We start from the raw sequence: 10,759 nt of genomic DNA, 5'->3' as shown, positions 1-10,759 counted from the left end.
TGAGACAGAGAATCATCCACATAGTCCAACATCTTACAATTAAAGAGTTCTAAACAAACAAAATAGAAAAAAAGAAAGTTAATAAAGAAATATTAGAAGAAAAATTTTCCAGAGGTAAAGGACATGAGCCTCTACAGTAAAGTTTGTAGCATAGCCAGTACTATGAATGAAAAGAGATTCATATAAGTTTAAAGTATCTAAAATCCTAGTGCGACAGGGATAAAGAAAACATAGGAAAAGTATTCAAAAGACGAACAGGCCAGGCGCGGTGGCTCACACCTGTAATCCCAGCACTTTGGGAGGCCGAGACGGGTGGATCACGAGGTCAGGAGATCGAGACCAAGGTGAAACCCCATCTCTACTAAAAATACAAAAAATTAGCTGGGCGCGGTGGCGGGCGCCTGTAGTCCCAGCTACTCGGGAGGCTGAGGCAGGAGAATGGCGTGAACCCAGGAGGCGGAGCTTGCAGTGAGCCGAGATTGCGCCACTGCACTCCAGCCTGGGCGACAGCGAGACTCCGTCTCAAAAAAAAAAAAAAAAAAAAAAAGAAGAAACAAAATGACACATTAAAAAAATAAGTAAAAGAATTGAAAGTCTCATCAATAATAATGGAAACTAGAAGACCATGGAGGACTGTCATTAAGATGGTGAGGAAAGATGACTATCAACTTCAGTGGACATTTTCAGACACAGAATAGTCAGAAACTGGACAACCCACACCCCTTTCCTAAGATGATTCTGGATTTTATGCTTCAGAAAATCATGGGAGTAAACCAAGAAAGATAATTATCCAACAAACAGGAGCTCCAGCACAGTAAGTGCTACAGAGAAGCTCCTGAGTGGCCCCTGTGCAGCTCACTGTCAAGGTGGCAAGCAGCCAATCCAAAGCCTAGCAAATGGATTAAGAGCTATAGGGAAAAAATAAAACCAACAGAATATTTGAAACTGGGTTTGAGCATTTGTAAAAAATTAATAGGTTTATGACAAATGCGAGGGAAGATTTGGGGAAAAAAATACAGGCAAATAGGAAATTAGGCAAACGAAAAAATAAAGCAATTATAACCTTTAGAAGAAAGTGTGATAAAGAACATGTTATTAAATACATTTCTCACCTCTGTAGTGGACAAAATTTAAAAATCATAGCATAAACACTGAATTTAACTAAAATTTGTGATGTAAGTGTTCTGAAAGGATGGAGTAAGGAGGGAAGGTGATGAAAAGAGAGCTAAATCCTCAACCACTATAACAGGAGGTGAATAGATAAGACTTTCGCTTGATGAATTAGAAAAGGCCAGTATCTGTATATTATTCAGAAATAATTAATAAAGTAAATACCAAAAGAACTCTTGAAAGCAGTTGCCTGTGAGGGAACAAGACTAGAGTGAGGAATAATGGGGCAAACAGTGCTCCATTTACTCATAAGCCCTGCAGTTGATCTTCTAAACCATGTGTTTGTAAAATAATTTTTAAAAATAAAATTGCTTTTAAAAACTCTATGGAAATAACCTAATTGTCCACCAACTGAGGAACATATGAGTTCTATGTATTGAAACAAAATACAGCACTTAACACGAGCCATTGCAAAATATATGACTTTGCAAAATATTTGACTTCTGCCATATTTATATAATTTATGTATCTATACCTATATGACTCTCTCATATATATATATATATATATGCCTCATATTGTCATTTACAAAAACATCTTAATCGCTTTTTTCAATTAATTAACAAGAATATATCATTTTATAAACTTTCAAAATACATAAAATATGTCTTTTATGAATACACATATTGAAAGGCATGAAAATACTATGGAAATAATACAGACCAACCTTAGAATAGTGAAAATAGAAAAAAGTGAAAAAGCAGGAAGAGAGAAGAAAGGAAGGAAAAGAAAAGGATTAAGGGGTGAGTTTTTGGTGTGTCTATAATGATTTATTTTTGTAATATCTGACAGATTCAGGTGGTGAGAGTTAATTCCAGGTGGTAAGTGTCATTATTTTCTGTGCTTCTCAGTCATTTTGAAAGATTTCACTTTTTAAAAAAATTTATGCTTCTACATTGTTGAAAGTGTCCTCAGTTTATATAAGATTTTCCAACAAAGTACACACTATTCTCTGCTGTTCCTTTTAGTAAGCTGAGTAGAAGAAACTCTGTTCCCAGAAGAGCAGTTATCATTGCTAAATCCAGTGTGCAAGAGCACATATAAAGCAATAAGTCTTATGAAGGACCCACTCATAAACCATCCAAACCAGGGGTTCATTAAAAAAATATTAGCCTTGCAGATACAACCCTCTCAAGTCCTTGAGCTCTCTTATTTTGTTTCCTTTTCCCAGAACTTTAGAGGAGAACGTCAAAGTTAAAAAACAAGTATATATGCATTTGAATTCCCAAAAACATTTAAACCGGCATTTCAAGATATAGTTAATTGTAGCATAATGATTAAATCAATTTAGTATAGATTTGTATTACTCACTGCAAATGCTTCACCATGGCAGAGCAGCAGGACTAGGTGCTGTCCGTGCCTAAGCAAACAAAAGAGAATCATAATGATAGAGATGAAATTAGGCCAATAGCTCAAGGATTTTCAAGTTAAAATGTCATCCAATTTTTATTTTTTATATGATTATATTCATGATTTTCTAGTAGCTTATTCTTGGAAAATAGTGGCTATTTAACTGACAGAAGTTGAGAACCAGTAATGGTGGGACACAGAGCATGTACATTTACAGATTTTAAAGGAAGTGATTTGTCTTTTCCATTTGCATAGATTATGTACATTTTCCCACTTTTTAAAAACTTACTATAAAAAGTGTGCTAAGCAATGTCCATAAATCTCAACTTCATTTACATTTTTAGCTCTTCAAGTAACAGGGAAAGTTAATTATCAGATAAAAGAACATCAATTTCAAGACCAGCTGTTTGGATTCACGTTAATAACGTTCAACACAGTGTACATAATACACTAATGTATTCTACTCACAAATTGTCAGAGATGTAAATGTACCAGCATCTACCCAATTTACTGCCTTTCACACAAGAGATACGTGCATTTCAACCAAAGTCTGCATTAAGTACATATCTGACAGGTGTCATATTTATAAGGTTAGAAGCTAAATTGCCTCGTCAAAAAAGTTAAAGAATGAGTATCTTAGAAATGTCTCTTAAGAATTAGGATTCCCAATAATGTTTTAAAATTAACATTAAATCAGTAGTGTTCAAAGTTGGTAACATAAGAAAATTAAATTACAGAAATTTAATACCTATTATCTTTAAATTTGTCATTTATAATAATGGACAATTAATGGACACTCAATGTAGTACTATTTGACCTAAAGTTTTTTACTTCCTACACTGATGTATATGGTTTATATTTTTTACTTTCTGTATATTAGGATGTTTTTGGAATCTTAAAAAAAGCCTTTCTGGCTGGGAAAGACTGCCCAACCAGAAACTAGCCAATTATTAGAAATAGGAAAGGGCCCAGCTGGGAGCATGCCTTTGAGATGCAAAGTAACCAATCCAGAGCCATATCTTCTCTGTCCATACACCCCAGGAAGCAATATTCCTCTGCTTTAAACAACCCAAGGCCAGGTACCATGCAACGGAGGATAGCCCCTATCTCACAGTTTAGAGGCTGCCAAAATTTTTTAAACTTCCCAATCCTAAACTGTTTACCTACCCTGTCTTTCCTGCACCAGCAAAAGCCACGGCCCAGGCTCTCCCCTGGCTCCTGCCCCTTTTGCATCCTGACTAAAGCTGATGCTTTCCCATATGGCCTTGCTTCCGATTTCTAGGGCCCGTGGGTACGAATGGTCCCCATGTTAGGATGGTTAGACTTAACGGTTTCTCAACATTGTGATGGTACAAAAGTGACACGTTCAGTGTGAAGATGCACTTTCATTTTCAGCTTACATTATTTTCAACTTAGGATGGATTTGTCAGCCTCCTCATAAGTTGAGATGTATCTGTATAATAAACTTTGTTTCCCTGAGCCTCTCCTGTAGCCACACCTAATCAACTACCATATGAAAGAACACATAAAGTGATGTTCATGTTTCACTTGTTTTCCTGTTTTCTGGGTGAAACATTCCTGCTGATTGTTCACCAGTATCTTCTCTCCCCTGCTACCTTTTAATTACAGATACCACTGGATTTAGCTGGCCCATGACTGCTAGAGGTGATATTTTCAGCCCCCCTTGCAGCTAGATACGGCCCTGTGATTAGATTTTAGCCAAACTAATTACACAGATGAGAAATAAAACCTGTTTTGTTAATCTAAAGGACAAAACTAGGAACAACACAACAAATATAAAGGAGGGAGTCTCAAATATAAGAAATTACTTTCTAACAATAACGTTCTTTAGAAGATATTGCACTTCCAACATGAGATTTTCTTTTCAAACAAAGGCTGAATAATGGGCTCCACCACTGATATGGAAGGAGAGATTTCCGAACCAAATAAAAGTTTTGGATATATGGCCCTTAAAGTCTCTTCCAGCTCTAATATTTTATGGTTCTATGCTAAGTAGGAAAAGGAAAGTTGGGAGGAAGGCAAGAAAATGGGAGGCAGGATGAAAAGATAGGAGGGAGTGAGGCAAAAAGGAGTAAAGAAAAGACAAGTTTTAGAACTAAGTTATTTATTTTTTATTTTTATTTTTTAAATTTTTTTGAGATAGGTTCTTGCTCTTTCGCCCAGGCTGGAGGGAATGGTGCAATCACAGCTCAGTGCAGCCTCAACCTCCTAGACTCAAGCAATCCTCCCCACCTCAGCCTTCCTATTAGCTGAGACCACAGGCATGTACTACCACACCTGGTTAATTTTTTAAAATTATTTTTTGAATACACAGGATCTCACTATGTTGCCCAGACTGGCCTCCAACTCCTGGGCCCAAGCGAGTCTCCTGCCTTGGTCTCCCAAAGTGGGGGGATTACAGGCATGAGCCACCACACCCGATAAAAACCAACTAATTTATAGCCAAGAACTAGATTACTGGGAAACAAGTCTTAATGATTACCAAAAAAAAAATGCTTTAAAGATAATTTTTATATAATACCAAGTTTTGTCGGACACGGTGGCTCACACCTGTAATCCCAGCACTTTGGGAGACGGAGGTGGGTGGATCACCTGAGGTCAAGAGTTTGAGACAAGCCTGGCCAACTTGGCAAAACCCTGTCTCTACTAAAAATACCAAAATTAGCTAGGTGTGGTGGTGCATGCCTATAGTCCCAGCTATTAGGAAAGCTGAGGCACCAGGATCTGTTGCACCCAGGAGGTAGAGGTTGCAGTGAGCCAAGATCATGCCACTGCACTCCAGCCTAGGCAACAGAGAGAAACTCCATCTCAAAAAATAAATAATAAAAATAAAATATAATACCAAGTTTCACATGTTCCTACTCTTTTAAAAAAAACAAAATAACCACATCTTACAAACAAAATGTTTGAGAATCTAGAGAATGGACTCCAGATTCAGAGTATAAAAGTAGAACTATGGCTTTGAGATTAATATAATTGGAATCAAAAATCTTTCATTTATCATTTATAATAGCAGTTTTAGATTCCTTGATTGATTCATGTTACAATCATGGAGTAATTTAACATCCTATTTTATAACATGCTGTTGGTTGACTTTTGCCATACTTATATTTATGCCTGCCCTAGATTCTGTCACTTTACAAGCACCTTAGTTAATGGCTCCCTCCCGTTTATTTATAAGTTTAATTAAAGCAAATAAGGCAAAGACGAGCTACACTCATCTTTGCACCATCTCTAGTGCCTAACACAATGCCATTGTTTTCAGTGGGGCTCCAAAATACTTTTATTCAACAATCATTTATTGAGTCTCTACTGTGCACCTGCCAATGCTCTGGGCACTGAAAGGAACATAGTGTTATAGTTAAGAGTGTGAGCTTCTAAGTGAGTCAAATCTGTATTGGAATCCTTGCTGTGCCATTTAGTATACCTCAGTTTCTTATGCCTAAAGTTTCCTCACCTGTAAAATGGATAAAATAATGATACTTTCCTCCCAGGTAAAGACAAAATGTGACAATATGTATAAGATGCTTAAAATGGCCTGGAATATAGTAAATCTTCGATAAATGTTATTTGTAAATCAATCACATAGTATCTATAATATGATGTTAATTATATGACTTCATATTATAATTTATGCACTATAAATTCATTGAATAAAAGTACCAGGAGGAAAGGACTTTTACCCAATTTTTTTTCCATTGCTGTATCTCCAGTGCCTAAAATAACACTGGAACAAGGCGTTTTAAATAAATGAATAAGTAATCAAGGCATTTTTACATAAAAATGATTTTATTTTCTACAACAAACTTTTATTTTAAGAATTAGAAACTATGTGAAAGAATGCTCTATTAAAATTAAATGAAGCAGGACTTAAAATATAGCTAGATATTCTATTTCCTTCCAGGATCTTGCCTTGGAAAGATCAGATCACTCGTATCTTTATGGCACTAACTACTTACATTAAAATGCTTACCTTTACAATCTAAGTAACAAAATATTCCAATTAGCCATATATTGTGAGTTAATTAAGCATAACTGTTACCACCCGGAAGTCTTAACACATAAGAAATTTAAAAATCAAAAATGATAAACTCTTGAATTTCTTCTCAATCTCAGACTACACAAGAGAAATGTTTTTAACAGAAGAAATTAAAATGTCAGTAATTTCAAGCTTTTCTTCCTAAAACATATTTTAGTAGTTCCTGATGTACAGGAAAAGTGATTTATCCACACTTATTTTTCTATTCAGTACTCCAAAAGGCAGAGTTCCTGATAGAAAAGAAGAAACAAAACGTGATACACCTGAATAACCCACAAGGATTTATGTTTAAGAATTACATTATGAATGTACTGTATGTAATGAGGTATAATGGACACCAGTCACTTCTCTCTTCTAGCTAATATTTCTCCCTTTTCCTCAGAGCCGTCAGTCCCTTGGAGAACTAACAGCTCCTCTCCCTTCCAACTCTGTGATTCACAGACCCCTTATCTTTACATGCTGAAATAGGAAAAAAAAAAATCTTTGTTTCCTCTAAGGTGGCTTAGCTAGCACTGGTGCAAATTTTCACCTGCCTGAGTCAGCGCCCTCAACTCTACTACAAAATAAAAGCCTCTTTCTATAAGAGGAAAGAATACATTAAGACACAGGCACACCGATTTGTCAGAGACGGAGATGAATGGGGGGTAAGGCATGGAGTGTGAGAAGAGTACAGAGCAAGGGAGAAATGCCCGTTTACATTGCTCTGATCTTGGGATTCATGCAGGTCTGAGGCAGGCCACCTAGTTCACCTCTGATTTTCCTAGAAACCTGAGCCAACAAGCTTCTTTTTTATGAGTTGTACTTCTTTCACTGTTAATGAAAAGAATTCCAATGCACACAGGAGATTTTCTATTTTACTTAGTTACAAAATATCTAAAGGTACAGAATAAGTTTATAAATCAAAATATTTCAAGTCTTATGAATACTCAAGATTTTCAAATATGGGCACTATTTTTGTTTTCTGTTTTTAATATTTTATACATTTGTATGATTAAAATTGCAGAACACTTGGGTGTTACTTAAAACTTTCTACTCTATGAGATGTGAGTTTCCACACAATAAGAATAAATACTGAAAATCACTAATTTATTTTGAAGAAATTATCTTACCAACTCAAGTTAATATAATTATTAACTTAGCAACAGAGGCAGTAGTGCATGAGGATTTTAAAAAGCACATATTCTGAAGCCAGACTGCCTTGATTCATATTTAGGCCCTGCCACTTGCTCATTGTGAGGCACATGTTTTCTCATCTATAAAATAGATTATAGAGTCATTAAAAGACTTAAAATGTGGACAGTGCTCAGAACAGTATTTGACACAGAGTAAGCATTATGTCAGTGTCAGTCATATTGTTATCTAAAACAAATGATTTTGCAATAAGCACACCCTAGGTTTCATGAACATGACTTGGCAATAATAGTACAATGCTTTAAAATGCCTCACTGGTTGGTTCATTTTATCATCTCACACTTTGCTTCAGTTAAAGAAAGGAGGATCAGATCTACTTGATAGATGCACAAAAGTTCATATGTACACATCCAAATTAATGAAGCATCTCAGCAATGTTAGTAATGACAAAGCCAAGATAGCATGATAGTTCCCCTTGCTACTTGCCCTTTTTCTCCTTAGAGAGGAATGCAATGGAAAGCAAATTATCTGACTAGGAATTTGGGACTTGAGGCTGGAAGAATCTAATGCTGATTGCTTCTGCTTATTTTCTACAATAATATGATAATGTACAGCAAATAAAATGCTGTCTATGATCCTAGGGATCTCATGTTCAAAATATGCACAAGACCAAGCATGCATTGTGACTGTAAGAAACACTCTGAGTATAAGCGCTTAAATTCAAAACTGGAAAAGCACATTGTAAGCTAACAAAAAAAAAAAAAAAAAATCTGCTGACCATATTCGGCCTTTGAAACACCAATGGAGACACCTGGTTGCACATTCAAAAGTGAATAATGACTTTACCTGAGTAGTAATGTTACATAACTTTTATGTTTGTGTATCTTTTATTATTTTTGAAGTGTTTTACCATGTACATTATTTCCTTTCATCATTAAAGGATAAAAAGACACATGCTATTTTTTTCAATTATAGGTTAAGTGACTCAGCTGTACCTAAATGAATTTGTTAATTCATTACATGTTAGAAAATCACGTAGCAAGCCTTATGAGAAGAGGACAGAATGTATAAGCACTTTAAGGAACAAAAGAAAAATCTGTGGGTGAGGTTAATTTGAGGAGGCAAAGAACATTCTTAGATGATTGTCTGTTATAGAAAAGAAGTCCAGGATACCATTTTCAACAGGCAGAATTCACAGTGATTCAAATATGCTGAATGTGGTAAATGCTTTCTAAATGTGGTGAAATTGTATTTAACTATCCAAAATGACTATCTAAAGAATTATTTTTTTCTTTAAAGCTGTAACTATGCAGTGCATCTGCAAATCATACACCCTGAGAATACATCTTTCATTCATCTTTCCAGGTGTCAATAGCGTTTATTCATCAAATGCCAGAGGAAATGTTAAAGCACAATGAAGGTCAGAGAGTCGTATTATTAACCTTGTATGGATTTTGTATAGAAATGGATGATAGCCAGACAGAGCTGAATAGATCACTTTAAACTTTAAGCTTTTGAAGTTTACAGTAAAGGCTTTGGAGCTCGGAATTTCTCTCATTAGGAAATTATCTGCTAAACTTTGCTTGCTTGTTGACTCATAGGCAGAGATTATAAAGCATAAGGGGTGGGGTGTGGTAGGGTGTGTGTGCATAGAACTTATTTAATGGAGTTAAATCAGGGTGATAAGTATCCCAAAAATCACTGGAAATCACACCTACACTAAAATCTCCAGTTTTGAGATCCATGAGACTAGTTTCATGAAAAGGTATCATCATGATGAACCTAAATCAGAAAGTGGGTCAGCCTTAAGAAAACATCATAATCTCCACCTTATGTGTGATTTTGCATTTCACAGAAAATGCATTGTCCCTCTAATTCTTCGAACTTTGCACGATGTCTAAAATAATAAATACAGACGGGATTCATGCATATTTTGCAAACCAAATAGAATGAGAGTTTACTGACTTTTAAAAACTATTTAGAAAGCTAGTCAAAAGCAGTGAGCAGCTTTAAGTATGCATTACAAGAGAATTTACAGAGTTCTACCTCAAGGTACTGCTTAGTCCTGTGGTTCAAAAAAAATAACCCAACAACTGCAAATAAAAAACTATTATAGTAAGAGATTTAATTCAGAAAAACTGAAGAAAGTAAACATTTGTAAAGGGTCACACTCTGAAGAAGGGAAGTCTAGTACCTTATAAAAGGAAATTTTTATGTTCAACACTACTGCAAATCGTTTCTGGAAAATGCAATGTACGTCCTCAGGACCTTGTGAATATTAAAAGTAAAAGCAGTCAGGCACGGAGGTACATGCCTGTAATCCCAGCACTTCGGGAGGCCAAGGCGGGCAGATAACCTGAGGTCAGGAGCTTGTGACCAGCCTGGCCAACATGGTGAAACCTCGTCTCTACTAAAAATACAAAAATTAGCCAGGCGTGGTGGTGGGCACCTGTAATCCCAGCTACTCGGGAGGCTGAAGCAGGAGAATTGCTTGAACCCAGGAGGCGGATGTTGCAATGAGCTGAAATCGCGCCATTGCACTCCAGCCTGGGTGACAGAACAAGACTCAAAAAAAAAAAAAAAAAAAAAGTAAAAGCAACTTATCTGCTGTCTATACAAAATATTCTACTCCAGTTGTTTCTCAAAAGTGATTTCCTGGAAACGTTAATTCCACAGAATTTCGACAAATAACGGGCATTAAATATGGGAAGTAGTTTAGAATAGCAGTTATGAGTAAGGCCTCTGGGTGCAAAGAAGGTGAGTTCAAATTATGCCCCCACTTATGTGTCCTTGGACATATTTCTTAATTGCTTTATGTCTCAGTTTTCTGATCTATGAAGGAGATAAAAATGGTATCTATATCACAAGATTCAGCAAGTATTCAAAAAATAGTAGTTGCCATTGTTGTTATTGGTATTACTATTATGTTAAAAATTACAGTGGTCAAATATGTTTGGGATACATTGGGTTAATAAAATGAGACATTTCTCTTCTGAAAGGTTTTGGAGTTATTATTATTGCTAATACTCAGTGTCTCCAAAGGACAAA

The sequence above is a fragment of the Hylobates moloch genome, unplaced genomic scaffold, assembly GCF_009828535.3.
Source record: "Hylobates moloch isolate HMO894 unplaced genomic scaffold, HMol_V3 SCAFFOLD_3, whole genome shotgun sequence".
Taxonomy (NCBI): domain Eukaryota; kingdom Metazoa; phylum Chordata; class Mammalia; order Primates; family Hylobatidae; genus Hylobates; species Hylobates moloch.
This window is presented reverse-complemented; position numbering follows the sequence as displayed.